Source organism: Leptidea sinapis, chromosome 16, assembly GCF_905404315.1.
Source record: "Leptidea sinapis chromosome 16, ilLepSina1.1, whole genome shotgun sequence".
In the NCBI taxonomy this organism is placed as follows: Eukaryota; Metazoa; Arthropoda; class Insecta; order Lepidoptera; family Pieridae; genus Leptidea; species Leptidea sinapis.
In genome coordinates, this window is record NC_066280.1 from 2,601,568 (window position 1) to 2,621,761 (window position 20,194).

Sequence of the window (20,194 nt, forward strand, 5' to 3'; positions counted from 1 at the left end):
GGCATAGCCAGTACTATGGGTACAAGACATCGATAATATATTTAATACAATATCGTTACTTAAATATACATTAATAGATTTAAATATCCATGACTCGGAAATAAACATCCATATGGATGTTTATTGAATATCATCATATACATGATTGCACCTACCGGGATTCGAACCCGGGATTTCTACCTTGGTAGTCAGGTTCACTAACCATTCGGCTGCATCGTCAAATTAATTGATTAATTGTTATTGCTTTGTATTTATTAACATAAATAGCGCTTATTATCAAGTTATTCATATTATTTTGTTGCATCTCTTTGCATATATTGTGATTGAAATGAAAATGAAAAACTGTAATACCTAAGTTATTTTGAAAAGAGAGTAACCTTAGAGTTTCCCCCCAGATCTCCTCTAAGGAAATCTGCATATTTCAATTTTAATGTAATTTAAATAGTTTGTTATTGTTTTAAGTGATAACCCTCACTTCTGGGATTAATTACACAAATCAAATTTGAATACAAAATTTATGAACGATGCGTGACTCCAAATAATTGGTGCAAAACATCTACATTCAAAATCAAACTTATAAACAAACACACTTCTTCTGTCCATAATATTCGTGAGTACGTATTATATTAATAATAGATTCAGATTAGTTTTCCTTTTACACGGTTAGTATTCAAGACAAAATTCTGATAGAGAAGCTAGCAAAAACATACTATGCATATAGTTTTATGATAAAATTGTGTGCTTTGCCGTCACTATGTTGGCTTAACACTATGTTGTGTTAGTATAGTAACCCTTCGCAAACAAACAAATTTAATTATCCATTGAGACCCACGCCGGGATAATGTATGTATCGAACGTTTTACTGACACGATCTCTCGCGATCAAAAGCTCACTAAACAAACAGCTTCAGCTAAGAAATTAACTTTGAAAATCCAATAAAACTAAACTGTGTAAACAATTTTAGCTATCGACGTCGTGTGTTCGTCTTTTATATCCATTACGAAATCTTTAATACTTTGATAGCGTGTTCAATAATTCTATTAATATATAATTAAAAATTATTCTATTGACTAAATTTTACCCGTGATTTTGTCAAACTACTCTTACTCTACTCTACTCTACACGGCCGGCGCGGTGCTCTTCTACAATACAGCGGATATTCCTTGTCATTGTGGACAGTCTCTTTAATAGTATTTCCCTGCGAACTTTAATCTCCTACTTCATCTCCCATGTAGGACTTAATATCAAAAATGCTGGAACAAATTTTTATAATTACTTCTTAGCAAGTGCCTAAATACAAAGCTTAATGGTATTATCTCCGAAAATGACGAATTCCCATGCAAACTTTCATCCCTTATTTCAAACCGTCCATTTGTTTTTCGCTACAAAAAATTAAAATATTTCATCGAAATCGGTTGAGTGGTTTAGACGTGAAACCGTAACAAAAAAACATCCTATCACATTTTTAATATTAGCAGGGGTTATTGAAACGTGCCTTTATATTTGTAAATTAAAACCACAATATTTTTAATAAATCCGTGATGCTATTTAAATGCCAAAACTTTCGTATAACTCGATGTAGATATCCAGCAATGTCATGTAAACAAATAAATAAATAATATAACGTAACGTGTTAAACGCTTTAAACTAATGGAATGAAGTTTATTTGACTTGGAAGCAAACACTGTCACTTGTCAAAGTCAATTGTATCGCAGTGTGCTACCATTATAGGTGATTTTGTGATATACTACCACTTAACCCTAGGTAAATTAACGTAACAATTATTTTTATTTATATATGACTTTACAAATTTAAATACAACGCCTCTGTTATATAGATTACTTGCTGACCCGATAGACGTCTTTCTGTACATAATAATAAATAAAAACATTATTGACATTTTTTTTATGAATTTGTCAATAATATTTCATAACATGAAGAATTATTTCGTAAAATATGCTCCCTTTTGTTATAATGAAATTTTTTCACAGCAGAAACCGTTTTTTCAAACCCTGCGTCAATAATTTTTATAGAAAATATGTCCATACAAAACAAATATTGGAAATTAATATAATTATGGGTCCCTAATCGAAAAAAAAAACTATCCTATCTCTCAAGTTTGATTAAACTGCACTCCATGAAGCAATTCCCATTAAAATCCGTTCATTACTTTTGGAGTTCACTGGGAACAAACATCAGAACACTAGATTTATATTTATATATATATAAATATCTAAGATTATATATACTATGTATTTAATATATAACAAAACTATTGACATAGATACAAAGTCAAAACAATCTTCCAGCCAACAAACGTTCTGGTGGAATATGAAATGAGTTGAAGCACGTGTTTAACGAACTGAACATTATTGTTTTCTGTTCGCTGTTCCTCTGAATAAATCCAGCCTGTTTACTTTGCTGAAAACGTCTTAACATCTAACAACTGAAATTCAAGTTATATAGTGTCCTGCTTTTGGCAGTATAGCCAGTTGTTTAAAGGATTTTCTTTGGTATTAATACTAATTTAATGTTTACAATCAGCAAAATAATATAAAAGGTTAATTAAATTCTCATTATTAATAAAGATTCACTGAGATAATATTAAATAGTTTAACATTTCATGAACCTCAACGTAATACTCGAAATCAAAACTTCTTTTTTCTATTTACCGGTTTAGAATACTTATATTGGAGGACCCTTACAACTCAATAATTTTAAATGATATTTAGATCTCTTTAGCGACAATTTCAGACAAAAACTACATTTTTTGATCATAATAACTGTATACTTGTATACATTTTAAGGGGTTCAGTACCTTAAAAGAATAAAACGGAACCTTATTGGATCTATCCGACTGTATGTCTGTTACATTATATTTTTGTAAAAGTTAAATTTTAGTTTTTTAATTTCTCAGTATTGCCTTTGCCTTTGCCAATGCAAGTAAAGTCCTCGAAATAATTACTTCCCCCACACTTATTTCTTTTTAAATGACGAATACCTTCTTATGAGTTCAGGTTTCAAGGATATTAGTTTCCGGACATTTTTAATTAATTGACATATTTCATCTTAAGGTTGCATTTAGTGCTTGACCGACGGTCAGCGCTGACGTCGGTCAAGCGTAGCTAAGCGCGTCAGCGAAACCACATTCGCCGAACCGACGAGCTCAACCGACGATTCTCGTTAGCGTGACGTAGCTCTACGCGCCTAGCAATTCATCAGTGCTGGACTGAATACGTTCATATCTTTTCATAGTTATAGCTACGCTCGACTGACGTTTGCGCTAACCGTCGGTCGAGCACTAATTGCAGCTTTAGTCATATGGCGTCTCTTCAAAATCGGCGTTCGATTACACGCGAGCACGATCGTGTGGAGGGTTATTGGCTTATTATTCTAATCGTCTACAATCGTCATAGTTATCGCGGCGATCGGTGACTTGTCGCTTTTTGGGCACCCATCAAAGAGAATTCTCGTGTTGTTTCGTGGGCGCACCCACAAGATCGCCGGTCATTCATTTACTGGAGGACACTGGACAGTGAGCAAAGCCGTACCGACCACCCACAGTATTCATTGGAATACTGGGTGGTCAAATGAAGAAGCATTTTAATTCATTGAACTTTATCAGAAGTACCCAATAATATGGAATCCCAAACATAAATTTTGTATACTGAAATTAGTTGAATGGTAGCAGCAGCGATAAACTCCATGTCTATCTTGAAGGACTGCCACTTAATAAATGATCACGGACGATGCTTACACGATGATCAACGATTTACTTGCCGATAACCGACGATCATACAAGTAACGATCATCGCCGATAGTGGACAGGAGGTAAATGATTGGTGTTCTGTTGCACGACTCATCGCCTCGGGTCGTTGTGTAAGGTGATACGAGACCTATCATTTTGATAGTTGGATATCACTGTCGCTTATTGGCAGCTTGTTGGCAACCACGATATTTTGCAACTAGTCTAACAGATTTTTATGTATAAGTATGTATAAATACTGTTTTCAATATATTTGTTAATATAATGTAATTAAAATGAATAAAAATATAATCATAGTTTCCGATAATTACTTATATAATTTTTACGTCTGGAAAGACTGAGACATGTGTGAACGGGTTGAAAAAAAAGGCAGCTATCTGTGAGCTCCTTTTTTCAGCAATGCACTCACGCTAAAACAAAGTGACTGGCGTTTTGCGAGGTTAAGACTTAGCTGTCATTACACAAAAGTAGTAAAAATAGCATGTAGTCATGCGTTGCCTAACAGCAAAAGGCTCTATCTAGACGCATAAATTATCTAAGTCTGTAACAATATCAAACAAGAGTTTGAGAGTTTGAATGTGAGATAGACGACAGATAATAAAATTAGTATTAAGCGTTATCTTCCTTTGATATTGGTGTGGTAATAAAAACTTCTTAAAAATTAAAATGTATACCTATAAAAAAATGGGTTGAACTCTGGGAGTCCCGGTATTTTTGAATATTTTGGAATGATTAGGGAATAATTTCGCACGAGTTGCTTTATTAATCAGTATAAAAGTAATAAAGTAAAATAGCATTTATGTGGTTTAATACAATATTATTTTTGAGAGCATTCGTACACAAAAAAGACTATTAATATTACATTAAAAATTTTACACTTCGGAACTATAACAATTATTTACAAAAAAAAAATAATTTCAATCTCATCCATAATTTCAACGAATGTCTTAGGAATTTTCGATCAGGTCACGTCTTCTGACGCGAGTTAACATTTTATACCCGTCCCAAGAAAAGTGCTCAACGACGTTAACGAAGTTTTCACTTCAAAAATATGAATAATGCTCATACTACGAATTATAAGTATTACGATGATTTTTAAGATCATTTCTCAAGAACCTCTGTTCATTTATCAATCAATGTAAATTATATTTCAATTTTTTTATCAAAGCATGGAACTAGACGAGTAGGACGTTCGGCTGATGATAGTTGATACGCCCTGCCCATAACAATGCAGTGCGGCTCGAGATTCTTGAAAAATCCCAAAAAAACTGAGTGACACTACAACTGCGCTCGTCACCTTGAGACGTAAGATGTTAAGTATCGTTTGCCCAGTAACTTCACTAGCTACGGCGCCCTTCAGACCGAAACACAGTAATGCTTACACTCTACTCCTTCAGAGCAGAAATACGCTCCGTTGTGGTACTCATAATCTAGCCGGCATCCTGGGCAAGGGAGCCTCCCACTGGTCTTATCATATCTAACTAATTTTATGTATCATATAATTAAATGTATTATGTATCATATATATAATAAGTAGAAGAAGAAGAAGTACTTAACTGAATAAAATAATTAATTATATTATTTAATTATTTATTGTAAATATAAACATAATTATAAAATAATAACTTAATAAAATGTTAAGTGGAAAATATTATGGCCTTTGAATACCAACAACGTCTTACTTCAATAGAAATTTAAATTCAATGGAGTTAAAATTTTCCTGTTTTCTTCGGACTGCGAACGTAAATACAAGCTATTTGAATGATGTTGCTTTCAGGCTGTCTCGATTTCCTTTCAATGTATTAAGAAATGCCTTTCAATAAGAAATGTTCTTATTCCTGAAATATGAAATTCTTTCAACAATATATCGAGTCGAGAGGGGTGCGGCGAAAGTAGCCGATGTTGGACGAGAAGGGGCGAATCGCTTACCTTTGGAAAATATCCTCCAACGTATTTCAGTATTCGTTCGACTTTCAGCGTGAATGTTCGTTTCCCTGATGTCGAACTCTATCGAGAGAGTCGCGATACGACATACTAAAATATAATGACGTGATTAATTTTATGTGATCTGTGTTTTGTTAAAACTTCATTTAATAAATTTGACCTGCTCTTGACACCTAGGATGTTTTTAAAGCAATGGATGTTTCGTACAAAATATTTTAAAAGTTTACTTTTTTGAATATGTGTTGTAATGTAAGTACTTAGATAAATATTTGGTTAACGTTTTTATGTATATGTATTTGGAAAACTTTTGTTGTTGATATTGAGTTTAATTTAACAGAAGTTCAATTGTTATTAATATAAATATTTTTTTTGCAAAAAATCTAGTACTTATGATTATTGTATAATCTAGTAATTTTATCGTTGGCACTATTGCACAAGACTGCCATTTATAAATTATTAGACTATTAATTATACCATAAAATACTTTTTAATAAAAATTCTTACACTAATTTTGTTTCTGTCCACAGCATTTTCCTAATACTAGATTCGATAAAATGTTTACAATGACGCCTGAATTATTGTTATATAGATGTTATAATACTTAATTAACTTTCTTGCACTATTAATACTTAATACTATGCATGAGAACCTTCCAAAAGCGCAAGACTTTCTTTCCGAAAGCGGCGGTAATTACACCGCCAGTTAACAAGAGAAAACTTTTGATTTATCACAAATTGTACTTCATATATTTTTGATTGAACCACTTGATTACAATACTTTGAAATAGCCGGGCCCTCTATAGTAAAATAAAGATCTCAAATAACTTAATTATTTAAATTATTAACGTATGTCCTTAAAGATTTATTACAAATTACCGGAGACTATTAAAAGTCCATTATGAAGATGAATTTTCAAGCGACAAGTAATAAATAATTATAAAATAATTATTTGTGGAAGTCCAGAGAAGGTTTAAAAGGTTTTTTCTTTTACAATTAATTAATTAAACAATTTTGTTTTTCCTTTTATGTGTCCCCGTCGTTCAGTAATTAAATTGAAAGAATAGTTTAAAATGAATAACTAATAAGAACCTTTGTATCTGTCTAACTTTCTCAGGAGTTAAAAAAACAAACTTAATTTTAGCTACCTATAGTTGATAGATTAACTACAGTTCATGATGATACTATGATGGCAATACAACGATGCCGACTAGATTATGTGTACCACAACGGCGCCTATTTCTGCCGTGAAGCCTTAATGTGTAAGCATTACTGTGTTTCTTTCTGAAGGGTGCCATGGCTAGTGAAATTACTGGGCAAATGAGACTTAACATCTTATGTCTCAAGGTGTCGAGCGCAGATGTAGTGCCGCTTAGAATTTTTGGGTTTTTCAAGAATCCTGAGCGGCACTGCATTGTAATGGGTAGGGCGTATCAATCACCGTCAGCTGAAAGTCCTGCTCGTCTCATCCCTTATTTTCATAAATGATACGCCCTGCTCGTAACAATGCAGTTAGGATGCTTGCAAAACCCAAAAATTCTGAACGGCACTCCAATTACTTTCGTTGCCTTGAGACATAAGATGTTAAGTCTCATTTGCCCAGTAATTTCACTAGCTGCGGAGCGCTTCAGACCGAAACACAATAATGGTTACACATTACTGCTTCACGACAGAAAAAGACGCCGTTGTGGTACCAATAATCAACCGAACATCCTGTACCAAGTTACTACTGATAAAAAATGGTACACGATTGAAACTCGAAAACGAAAGGAATTGAATTGAAGCTATTCTTATAACGTACTGTAAATCAATCGCGTATTTCGTTTACTTGTAAATCTGACTATTGAATTCGATTAAGTTTGTAAATTCATTAATTTTAATCTAGACTTAGTTCGTTCGCCAGGACATATAATATATACACAGAGAGATTGAACCAAAAAAATGAATTAGTTTTCTTGTGTAAGAAACGCGACATGGTAAGAGCTGTTATTTTCATATTACAACAACTTATAATTTTATTAAAAGCAAATAATTATTTAAACAGTTATCGAGTAATATTTTCATTCGTGTAATTTCTGACAAAGATAAAAACTCTTGTAAGTATAACAGAAGTCATATTTCACAAGCGTTGGAAAACGGCATCTTTCTCAAACTCTATGAATGATAGAGGGTGCAGATAAGAAAGGCAGTTAGCGTGGACTGAACTTACAGCCTTTGCCTATTGCGGTTGAAAATGACACAAATCTTTGAGTTCGTTCAGGGAAAATGTTTCCCGCAGCAAAGAAACTGGGACGCCTTAATGTGACTGTGATTTTCTTATTTTATATCAGATAGGTTAACAAGTACAGCATGGTTTAGATGTTTTTAGGGCCAAAAGTCTAATGAGTAAAGGTCTTATCGGAAAAATATTTTTTTCCACGCAATTGCAGGAATAATTGAAGATATCGAATAGAAATGAAAAGAAGCTAATGTGACTGGATTTGATAGGAGAATACTAAGTCCATAATCTGTTGAGTTTAAGAGTTAATTACCAATTATAATAATAAGCTAAGCAATTCAATGATTCTAAGTTGTTAGTAAAATAGGAAGCGATGTTGAGTTAAATAAAAAGTAATGACAGGTATTAAAAATGGTATATTTATAGCACCAAGTACCAACCATATTGAATTACATACAAATAGTAGCGATATGTATTTAAAAATATATCAGCTTTTTATACTATAATTTCTTTGCTTCTTTTTTCGTCTCAAAGACCATCAAAATCAATATTGATTAAAAGATACCTTTTTACAATGTGTCGATAGTATTTTTTATCAGACTGGATAAGATATAAAACCAAAGTAATAAAAAACTTTAGGGTCATAGGTCTGTGCTGTGATACAAAACAATATTCAAATTTTAGAGTAAATCTTAGTCTTGAAGATGGTGAAAACTTCTTTGATTAGATTAGTTCTGTAATGATGCAATTTTAAATAAAACCCTTCAAATTCTTTTGAATCCTGAAGAATGTTTTGAAGCTAAATTCGTATTGAACAGCTCTTCTAGAGAAAAATTAGCAAATAACTCAAATTCCGCTTTTAAAAATCGTATAAATATAATAAAACTGATCAACAAAAATAAAAGAAGTTAAATTATAAGCTAGATTTACGTAAAGTGAATGTTAAAACAATAAAGATAACAAGAATATTAAAAGTTTATTTAATTGTAGAAAGTAGTTTTATAATCATATTATTAATAACACCAGCAAACAGTTAAATAACTTCTGTACTCATATAACTACCTAGGTGATGAGTTTTGCAATCGATCTCCTCGTGCTATAAATTCTAAAGTAACATTTATTTGAACTAGTTAGAACAAAGAGGCAAACTTTCACAAATTCGATCACCTTACTTTAGTTTTGCATATGCATGACTACTAACTTTTAGATTTTAATAGCAGAAGTTTTAGTGACATTTGTACCTATATGTTTTTTGAAGAGTGTATTGTTTTGAAGAAGGCACGCTGTGTTTTCTGTAACTGAAAATAAAACGTACCATATATTAAATAATAATAATAAATGTTTATTTAAGATACAAACCCGTACTGCATAATCTTACAAAAACACAAATACAACTATTACAATTACATAAGAATTACAACAGATATTCAAGAATGATATCTAGATGTTTCTAATTACTATGCACAGCTAATCAATATTTAAGAATGGGATGGGAAAATGTATCAATAATGTTGTTGCTAGAGGAGCCTATACGCGACCAAAAGGTTTCTATTCGTAATCTAATAATTGCTAAGAAATAATTGATGCCGTCTGCAACATGCGATACAAGTATGCATCATATACCTAACAGAATAATACGATTGCCTGGGTGAAGTAGAGTTAGCTGGGTGGGCTAGCCCTATCATCACGTAAGTCACAGAAATAAAGCAGATGAAATTATTGTGGGTATTATACACCACTTCTAAAACATAATAAGCTATAAAATCTTTAAAAATAAATAATTATCAACGAGTACATTGTGCAATTTGCTAGTAATATAAATTGAACGCTTAAGACGAGTGCTTTCTCGCTCACAAATTTGAAATATCACAACAATAATGCTACTTATTTCACCTTCTTTAATGATTCTATGTTAATGATTTTATGTTAGATTCGGTGACGAAATAGTTTCACCAGGGAGTCCCTTTGCCGATCCTCACCCGCCACGTACCGATGTATTTTCTGCTTTCGAATTCATACGTACGTTATTCGATGCTTTATAAGGTCTTGCGATTCCTCTGGTGTTACAAGAGAGTATAGGATGTGGTGATCACTTACCATCAGGTGACCCGTTTGCTTATTTGTCCTCCTCCTTCCATATAAAATGAGAAGGTAAAAAGGCCCGATCACTTTGTCGTATTTACTCAGGAGCATTAATTTCTAAGCAACTGCACACACAAGTATTAAATATTAATTTCAACTTGTTTACCTAAAAAGTTATGAGAGGCGACACATGAGACCAATAATTTATTATTTAATACATCATTTTCTCTTTTAATATTTCAATTTATACTGGAATTCGTCTGCGTTATTATCCTAGGCAACTCATCTAGTCAATTAGCCATGACAACCCGGATAGCCGAATGTTTAGTGACCTTGATTACTAAGGTGGAATTCCCGGGTTCGAATCCCGGTAGATGCAATCATTATACGCTTTATATTAGCTTCACCTGTATGTTTGTGACCGACTTCTTTGGGCGCGATTTTGACCCACTTTAAACGGCTAGATTTCGTTCAAACTTTGTAGATTTATCGAGGACCGATGACATTACACTAATTTGACTAAAAAATGAAAAATAAATAATAGTTAAAAAAAAAACTAAAAAGCACGCTTTATATAAAATTCAAATAAGAAATATAAAATAAATTTAAATTGAAAATAATGTAAAAAATATATATTTTATTGTAAAAAAAAGCGTGGGGTGTAGAAGAATTATTATTTTAATAATATCTTAAAAAGCACCCCACGCTTTTTTTACAATAAAATATATATTTTTTTAACTATTATTTATTTATATAATGAATATGGATGTTTATTTCCGAGTCATGGATGTGCATATGTATTTATGTATGTTTAAGTAAGTATATTGTATTAAATAGGGGCAAGATAATTTGTGTAAAAGTGTGTCAATATTATTATTATCTCATAATCATCATCCGATTGCTTCTCGGCCTTTCGGCTAAGAGCAAAGTTTTGCATAAGATTATTTGTAATAAAAGAGTTTTGATTCCGAATTTTAATCGTATCAAAATGCTCTAACACAACTACGAATGATCAAAAATCAAAAACACTTTCTAATAAATATCTCAAGGATATGACGATATATTTTCATCTGGCGATAATATGGTAATATCGGGCTTAAGCCTTAATAAAGACTAAAGTCGCATCAATATCGATAGTTACAATATTACCTTTTCTATCATTGCGTAAAACACGGAATGAACAGAAAATTATGAATAAAATAAAATATATTTTACCAGTGGGAGGCTCCTTTGCACCGCATGCTGGCTACATTACGTGTAACACAACGGCGTCTTTTCCTGCCGTGAAGCAGTAATGTGTAAGCATTATTGTGTTTCTGTCTGACGGGCGGCGTAGCTAGTGAAATAACTGGGCAAATGAGACTAGACATCTTATGTCTTAAGGTGACGAGCGCAGTTGTAGTGCCGTTCAGAATCATTGCGTTTTTCAATCATTGTTATTCTTGAGTGGCGATGGATTGTAATGGGCAGGGCGTCATCATTATCATTTACCATCAGCTGAACGTCCTGTTCGTCTCGTCTCTTATTGTCATAACACGGTAGGCACAAATAATAATGAATAAATTAAATTTGTAACGTAGTAACTTGCTGTTTAATTATTATTCCGGCTTGAACGTAAAAATACAAAAAGACAGAATATATTTTGTTTACAAGATTAAGATAATTTATGTGTTAAATGTCCCCTATTTTGTCATTTTTCTATATATATAAAATTGAGTTGCTGTTCGTTAGTCTCGCTAAAACTCGAGAACGGCTGGACCGATTTGGCTAATTTTGGTCTTGGATTATTTGTGGAAGTCCAGAGAAGGTTTAAAAGGTGAATAAATATGAAAATATTCGGAATTAAAAAAAAAAACCAACAATTTTGTCTTTCCTTTGATGTGTCCCCCGTCGTTTAGAAATCAAATTGAAAGAATAGTTAAAAATGAATTACTAATTAGAATCTTTGTATCTATCTAACTTTCTCAGGAGTTAAAAAAACAAACTTAATTTTAGCTACCTATAGTTGATAGATAAACTATAGTTGATGATGATACTATTATGGCAATACAACATTTGCTGGGTCAGCAAACGTTGTATACTATACAACATAATTACATAACCACAAGACATTCTCGTAATAAATTAATTCTGAGTAATACTGTATCCGTTTTATTGCACAAATTAATTGTATATGCAATAAGCACTGTACATTAATTCTTACAATCGACATATATATACACAAATGCCGTGTTCATTCCTATGTATATTACTAATAGTCGTCAATCAGCCGACGGCGCGTTTAACAGCTATTAAGCTTCGGACACGGCTTTGTAAATCAATAAAAACAGTTGGATACTACGTAAACTCGAATTATGTACAATGAATATTGTTAAGATGAGGGCAGTGTTAACTTTTTATATTATATTACTAGCTGACCCGGCAAACGTTGTTTTGCCAAATAAATTATTTTTAGAGTAAGACTGTTTCTCGGACATTGTAACATTACTTTATTTTTCTAAAATAAAATATTTTTTCTAAAATAAACGTACTCTAAATTACTCCTTATTACATCAGCTAAAAAACAACAAAAAATTTGTAAAAAAAAAATACTTTCGTGTATATTTATATATATACATGTAGTAATAAAAGGTTTATTTCAATATTACAAAACATACATTCCAATTTTATTTATATGTATATCATTTTTACTAGCATGACATGTATACAATTATCTTACGAAAATTTTCACATACATTACCTTCTTCAAAACGTCAAGCACAGATGACCAAATAGTAACATAGCTTTTGCGTTATGACCTTACTAAGGTCACTAGATAGTTAAAAATATCCATATCCGTAAGAAGAAATCGAGTCTTTTAATCATAATGTTTTTCACATTTATTTTGAATTATATCTGGGGGCATTGTAGTGCACCTCCCATGTCGAGCAAAAACAAGCCGCATGGCCGTACCATCCTTTTCTCGAAGCAGTTTTCGACACCCTATAAATTCGTTGTGGATATGATTAAAAACCTGAATTTTAAGTTAAGTTTAATTTTAAACACGGTATATTTTAAATTTCATTCGATTTCAACCAGTACTTTAAGAACTATAACTAGTCAAAATTTTACACTCACTGACTGACTGACTGATCATCAAAAGTTTAAGTTACTTCTACCAAACATGGAAGCTTTAAATTTAGAATAAGATTAGTGCTTAGTGTATAAATTAAGGAAAGACTAAAATATTTTGCAATATCGGTCCAGTTTTCTAGATACATCAAATGCATAAATAACTTTGTAATTCCATACATTGTATATGAGATTACCAAGTCTAAATGATATATACATCTATTGATGCAAATTTAAACGTTTCACCAAAACGAGTTTGATTGACGTGCTACTTAAAATAATATAATAATTTTACACTAAAATTTCTTTAGTTAATATATCCACAATGTCGTATGATTAGATAGAGTCTCTTGCTGTTAGATAACCGATAAAAACAGGCCAGGAATGTTAGTTTAGTGTGTGTGACAAGCTACGTCTTACACTCACAATTTGTGTTAGTGTGCACAAAATAGAAGTTAGTTCTAAACATATGTTTTTTCGATGTTTTCACATGTCTATCTAGACGCATAAAATATGATCTATGGCAATTTAATTGCCTTTATTTAACAATTGTATACCAATTATTTTCTAAGTAGACCTTACAATTTCAAAAATACGAAACAATCAATAAAGTCTCTTTTCGTATTCATGTAAAATATGCAAATGTTTTGTATGCTTCATAAAATTCAAATTCTGTCGTAAATCGTGAGTAGCGCTCGACAAACAATTACAGGTAGAAGTATACAACCCACGCCAATGTTTATTCGTTTTGGAACGCCCGATTCCAGTATCGTAAAGCGAATTTTCTTCAAACGAATTTCCTGATACTGCTTCGTGTTGGCCTAGAATTCAAGTATTACCATTCAATCGAAAATCACTTGTTATATCTTTCTGAAATCATTCAAGAAATTTCAAATAAGGCATTCCTAGTTACATGCATGAAACTTAAAAAGTATATTATTTAGAGTTCCTTTTGTATTTTCTATGACTATCGCGAATGTTACACATTTAAATAAAACACTTTTTTTTTTTTTTATGAAAATAAGGGACGAGACGAGCAGGACGGTCAGCTGATGGTAATTGATGCGTCCTGCGCATTACAATGCAGTGCCGCTCAGGATTCTCAAAAAACCCAAAAATTCTGAGCGGCACTACAATTGCGCTCGTCACCTTGAGACATAAGCTGTTAAGCCTCATTTGCCCAGTAATTTCACTAGCTACGGCGCCCTTCAGACCGAAACACAGTAATGCTTACACATTACTGCTTCACGGCAGAAATAGGCGCCGTTGTGGTACCCATAATCTAGCCGGCTTCCTGTGCAAAGGAGCCTCCCACTGGTTAATGGATTAAAACTTGTGTAATTGTATTTACATTAGATTTTTGCGTAAAACTTACATTTATATTTTAGTTAACTCGAAGTTTTAAGACATTTCCATTCATCCGTTTTCTCAGTCCCCCTGAAAACGAGATTTGGCAAGGTCTTGAAACGTCGAGTTAGCTAAAATAAAAATGTAACTTTTACGCAAAATATCTAATGTAAAAACAGTTATAATTATTACTTGCGTTATATTATTTAATAGTTCCATTTCTACCTGAAAGGATACCAACGGGAACCATATTTTATAGTGGCTCTAACGTCCGTCTAGCTATCTGTCTGTCAGCTAATTTTATCTCACACACTACAATAGTTTCACTGTTGGACATTTAAACTGTTAATATTACTACCATAAACAATCCAAATTTAAAAAATTCAAAGTAATACTTATGTTCTATAATATTTTTGTGTAAAAAGTTATGCAAAGTAGCATAGATGTGACCCACATTATGATAAGTGATCACCGCCGCCCACATTACAGCACTAGATAAATCACAGAAGTGTTATCACCCTTTTCGAAAATTGTATGCGCTTTTTTTTAAAGGTACACTGTCACTAATATAATTCTATCTTGCTCTTCTATACGTTGATAAGTTTATAAATTTAGATAATTTTTAGCAAATAAGTAGAGCCTCTTGCTTGTAGGGAACGCAGGCCAAGTTTATTACTTTAGTGTGCATGACAAGCTACGTCTTACACTCACGATATTTATGTCACTTTGTATTAGTGTGCGTGCGTTGCTGAACATTGAGGTTAATTTTTTCGACTTGCTACACAGCTGTCAGAGTCTCTCTAGTCGTATAAATTATCAAAGTTTTTAAACTATGCTACCCCAAATACTTTAAATACTTGTAGCTTACTCTCACTAACTCAACTTAAAGCATTATATTTTTAACCAACTTCAAAAAGGAGGAGTGTCTCAATTCGATTGGATTTTTTTTTATGTATGTAGTTATACACCTATTACGGTGAGATTTATGATCCAAATTAAAAGATTCTTCTTCAGTTTCATGCAGAATAATTCTGTATGTAGTCTTCATTTTATGAACATAATATTATGTAAATTTATTGAAGTAGGCGTTACTTTGCGGAAATCCATTATTATACAAATGATTTAAGTTTTCTTTAGTGTTAAATGTTAAGACTGGCACGTGCCAGACTTTGGCGAGACAACACGTCCTGAGGATGCCTCGTGTAGAGGCGAAACACGTGTCGAATTGTTTTAAATACAAATATTGGCGGAATTAACACTAAAGAAAACTTAAATCATTTGGTATAATATTGTGTTAACGTGGACGATGTAATTTATCATTTCCTTGTGTCTTTTGCTTCGGAACCGATGTAACGTTGGTAGAACGTATTTACATCTCAAAGAATTTCAACACATCTGTTTTTATAAGAAAATCAACGATGACCAGGGACAAGACGTTTACCTAACGGTAAGTAATACAACCTGCCCATTACATTCAGTTCTGCTCTAGATTCTTGAAAAACACAAAAATCGGAGCGGCACTGTAAATATGCTCGTTGATTTTAGACGTTAAGACTCAGTGACCTAGTATTTTTAAAAAAAAACTCAATTTTGGGATTCATTACATAAAATATTAAACGTGAAAACAAAATTTATGAATGATGCGGGACTCAAACCTGCAACCTCTCGCGTTCCGTGCGAGCACTCTTTTAACTGAGCTTTTGATATTTAATACTATCGTATTTAATGTATTGTGTATGCTTAATTAAACATACATAAATACATTTAAACATCCATGACTCGGAAAAAAACATCGAACGAACGGGATTCGAACCTGTGACCTCTAGCTCAGTAGACAGAATTACTAGCCACTGCGCTGTATGGTCGTCAAAATTAAATGGTGAGTACTCACCATACGACATGAGTTAAACTTTACCATAGCAAAGTAAATAAATAGTTGGAAGCATAACTATTTATAAAGTAACTAATATGAATATTACATTTTTTTTATTTTGGCCACAAATTTCGAATGAAAATTGAGATACAATTCTTATAATAATATAAATATTGTCTTATTACAATCAAGAAGTAAACATTTATTCATAAACATAAGAAATTTGAACTATTTAAATATAGGATTTTAAATCACTTATTCAACGTGAAAAACTACCACCCATTCGAAAATTTATGCATCAGACCTGAGAAGAAAAGAAAGACACTCAGCTGACTTCTTAATTTATTAGTAAAATTTTTAAGAAAATAATTTATGTAATAAATATTCGAAGTTGATTCAAGTCAAATAAATATATTATACTAGTTATAAGTTGACCCAGCAAACGTTGTATTGCCGATATTAAAATCGCGATGCAAAAGTAACTGTTGATCGTAGATGGTTCAAAATTCCAAGTTGTATGTATTTTTTAATGCTGACTCATAATCAAACATAAAAAAAAATGCCAAAAAAAAAATCGTGTGGACCACCCTTAACATTTAGGGGGATGAAAAATAGATGTTGTCCGATTCTCAGACCTACCCAATATGCACCCAAAATTTGATGAGAATCGGTCAAGCCGTTTCGGAGGAGTTCAAAGTTTAACACCATGACACGAGAATTTGATATATTATAGATTAATAGTATCCTCGCAGCGGTTTCTAATTTTATTTTATTTTCAGAAGCCAAAACACGCATCTCCCTTTATTCCTTTCACGAATGGTTCATTACCGTACCGGAATAATATTTATATTTCTCCCCACACAAGAAATCCTTAAGTTGAAGGATTAAGCGATTACAGCTAATTAGATTTTACCGACCTAATAAGCTAGCTTTAAGGCACTTTTCAGCTCCACAATCATTTAATATAACCTTTGTACGTAATTATTGCTATAAAAACCGTTAATTCAATCTTAATGATGGCACAATCGTCAACTAATCGTCTTAGAAGATTTAAAACAGACCCCGCGACTTTTTCGTCTAAATGAAATTAGCCGAAAACGTTCCGCCATTAAAATTACATTAGCATAAATAAGAGGAATGCTAATCTAAGAGAAATAAATCTTGCTTGAGAAATAAAAATAATCCCAACCGGCCGCTCAATGAAGCTGTGACAGATTTACATTGTGGCTAACCCAAGTGATATTATTGTTTTATAAAATAAGTTATAACTTTCTTTTTTTGTTAGCAAAGATTCTGTACCATTTTGCTATTCTGTGGCTATCTAGATATAATTTGGTATACTATTTATATAGTCTTACTATATAAAGAGTATATTGGATCTTAATGATATTTTCTATTTGTAATTAATTTATTTTGTTAGATTATTTAAGTTTTATTTTATTATTATTTATATAAATAGCGTTATTAATTATTAATTCATATGTAAATAATTTATAAACAAACATTAGTACATAAATAAAAAGTCTAGCTACATATTATATATATACTAGCTGACCCAGCAAACGTTGTATTGCCGATATTAAAATCGCGATACAAAAATTACCTGTTGATCGTAGATGCGTGAAAATTTGAAGTTGTATGTATTTTTTAATGCTGACTCATAATCAAACATATTAAAAAAAATGTAAAAAAAAAAATACAAAAAAAAATTCGTGTGGACCACCCTTAAAATTTAGGGCGATGAAAAATAGATGTTGTCCGATTCTCAGACCTACCCAATATGCACTCAAAATATCATGAGAATCGGTCAAGCCATTTCGGAGGAGTTCAAAGTTTAACACCATGACACGAGAATTTTATATATTAGATTCAAAATACTAATAAGTGATTCCAAACGTGGCTGACCGCTTATGCCTTGTCAATTGTAATCTGTTACAATAACAATATATTCGCTTTTATTTTCAATCTTACTGTATCATAATTTCCTGACAGACGGTGGAGGCTTAGGCAGTCATAATATATACAAACATTGTCGCATTTACTCGAGTAGTTTAAAATATTCTTGGTCATTAAGCATCAATGTAAAACATTCATTCAGTTCCGTTTTGGTTCGGCAATTGACAGTTGACACACGACTAATAAGAAAAGTGTACTTTATATTATCTTAAAGTCTCTCAAGTCTCTCGTACGAGCTGTTAGGTATCGGTCGTGTTACTAGTTTTAATCCAAATAGATTGAATAAGTATCATTTTTGTGTGAAGTCTCAGTCATTTGTGCAGTGTCATTGTAAATTAGCAGTGTAAGTACTGTATAATCTATCTCTCTCTATCAAGATACACTTCTACAAGAGGAAAAGAAAAACATGCTTCGCACACCAGAAAAACTGTACCATTCAAATCCCGACCTAAGTGCGTCAGAAGAGTCGAGTACATCAAAAATTACATTAAGAAAAAGAAAAAGGACTGAAAATGAGCATTCTTTTTCCTTTGAGAAATTCGAGGAATTAATCTCAAACAAAATGAGTAGTATGTTGTCTGATCTACGCTCTGAACTTTCAGAAAATATATTAAAAATCAATGATAACATCAACTCACTAGTGAAAAATGAATTAATAAATTTAAACACAATAACCAGAGAGATACGAAAAGAACTCAATGAAATAAGTGCAGAAAATTCTAGCTTACGTAGTCATATTTCTGATTTGAACTCGAAACAAGAATGCATGGAAAAGGATATATTGTCTTTAAAAGAGTCATTGGAATTTCTACATAATGATCATACTGAGTTGAAAAAATGTTCTAATGAATCTGCCTTAAACAATCTATCAGGACAAGTACAGTTTTTACAGGATAAAATAGATTCAATGGAGCAACAATCACGGCAATGTAACATTGAACTTTGCAATGTTCCCGAGAAGCGAGGTGAAAACTTATTATCCATAATTGAATCTGTTGGAACCGCTATCAAATTTAATATAGATCCTAAAAGTATATTTTCGATACATCGTGTTCCTCATGCCCGCAATGAAGATAACATTCGTCCGAAAAATATAATTGTCAAGTTATCATCGCGTGTGACTAGAGACAATATACTTAGTGCATTCCGTATGTCTAAAGGCCTTAACACTGAACAACTAGGTTTCACATGCAGTTCTCGTTCCATATATATGAACGAACATTTAACATTAAAAAATAAATGCTTATTTCGTGAAAGCAAAGCAGCTGCCAGAAAAAACGGATGTAAATATATTTGGATTAGAAATGCTACTATATTGGCTCGTCGATCGGACACATCACCCATTTTTGCCATTAAAAATCAAAATGATTTGTCCAAATTTACTAAGAGTATATCACAGTGCTCGTCCAATACCACTACTACGGGTTGATGTTAAAATAAAGGTAAAAACGTTATCCACTAATCACATTGTAAAAAATAATTATGTCTTTCTCTCAAAATCACCTCTTTATTACTACTCTTTTAATTTTTTCATTCACAATCATACCAGTATAGCAATAACTTTAAAAACTATATCGATTCACTTATTCCATATCTACCTTACATCTCAACCTTGCACACAAAGAACCGTAAAATCCAAACAAATAATTCACAAAACTGACACCTTGTTGTCTAAAATAGATCATAATAATATTACAGTAATTGAGCAATCACAATTTTTCTTAACTATGATTCACAGTGTTGACTGTATGTATATATATAATCGCTTTATTTCAAATACTTATATATTATTTTCATTTAAATACCTAAATACTGGCATTTACTTGCACTCAAACCTAGCATATGAAATTTGTGTCTCAATATAATGGCTAATAACAATTTTTCAATATACTTTCAAAACT

The 20,194-nt window shown here is 32.0% G+C and overlaps 1 protein-coding gene across 1 annotated transcript in view; it reads left to right on the forward strand.

The window, feature by feature from the left end:
* Positions 1–5,749: 5,749 nt before the first annotated feature.
* LOC126968590 (hemicentin-1-like) overlaps positions 5,750–20,194 on the forward strand; it is a 199,962-nt gene continuing 185,517 nt past the window's right edge. The window contains exon 1 of the mRNA XM_050813599.1: positions 5,750–5,959. The gene's annotated coding sequence lies outside the window, so the exon portion shown is untranslated. The remainder of the gene's footprint in view (positions 5,960–20,194) is intronic.